The sequence below is a fragment of the Nestor notabilis genome, unplaced genomic scaffold (genome assembly GCF_000696875.1).
Source record: "Nestor notabilis isolate BGI_N333 unplaced genomic scaffold, ASM69687v1 scaffold31043, whole genome shotgun sequence".
Lineage (NCBI taxonomy): Eukaryota > Metazoa > Chordata > Aves > Psittaciformes > Psittacidae > Nestor > Nestor notabilis.
This window is the reverse complement of record NW_009923857.1, coordinates 1,123-1,938: the sequence shown is the minus strand read 5'-3', so window position 1 is coordinate 1,938 and position 816 is coordinate 1,123. Positions and strand designations below refer to the sequence as shown.

General features: G+C 43.0%; 1 protein-coding gene across 1 annotated transcript in view; it reads left to right on the top strand.

The window, feature by feature from the left end:
* PMEPA1 (prostate transmembrane protein, androgen induced 1) overlaps positions 1–816 on the top strand; it is a 7,509-nt gene that overhangs the window by 5,671 nt on the left and 1,022 nt on the right.

Genomic DNA, 816 nt, shown 5'->3' with positions numbered 1-816 from the left:
AAGCTGCTAGATCACAGTTCCTCAGGCTGTTTAAAGACTGTTTAAGCCAAGGACCACTTATCTTTTTTGGGAAAAATACTCTAGAACCACCCTGTTGCTACAGATTGCTATTTTTTAAATTTTTTTTATTTTTTTTTTTAGCCAGATCAAAATGAGGCTTAACATTCACTTATCTTTATTTTCCCATTATTTCCTTGATTGTGTGCATCAGAATGTGGTTATGTGGGTGTGAGGTGGGTTTTGGGGTTGATTTTTAGGGGTTTTCTTTGTGTTTAGTTTTTTGTTGGTGTTCTGTTTTCTTATCTATATATATATATATAAAATCTTGTCATTATTTCATGGAGCATTTTGTGATGTCTTGTGAATCACCCACGGCTCATGGATCACAAATTGAAAATACTCCTCTGGCATGTTGGAGCCAGGGAGGGAAACATGCTGGGTGGGTGTGGGCGAGAGGGGGGAAGTCTGCAAATGGGAGAGTGTTGTTTGCTGGTGTCGTTGTCATCATTCATTCTGCGAGTGATCTATTACATGTAAATGGAGGTGAAAATGGAGGGAAACGTTAGTCAAAGTGTTGTTTTCAGTGGTAATATACCCATATGACAGCCAGCGTGTATGATGATAGCTAATACCCCCAGCAGGGGTAGTTGCCTGCTTAGAAGAGGGTGCATGCCATGCGTCGCTGCAGCTGGGGTAGGGACGTACTGACGGCGGCAGCAGCATCTTACCTGGGTTCTGGTGCAGGATGAAACCTGGCACAAGCTGCTTGCAGAAGGAGCTTAACCACTGCTGGCAGTCAGACTCACTCTGCACTCT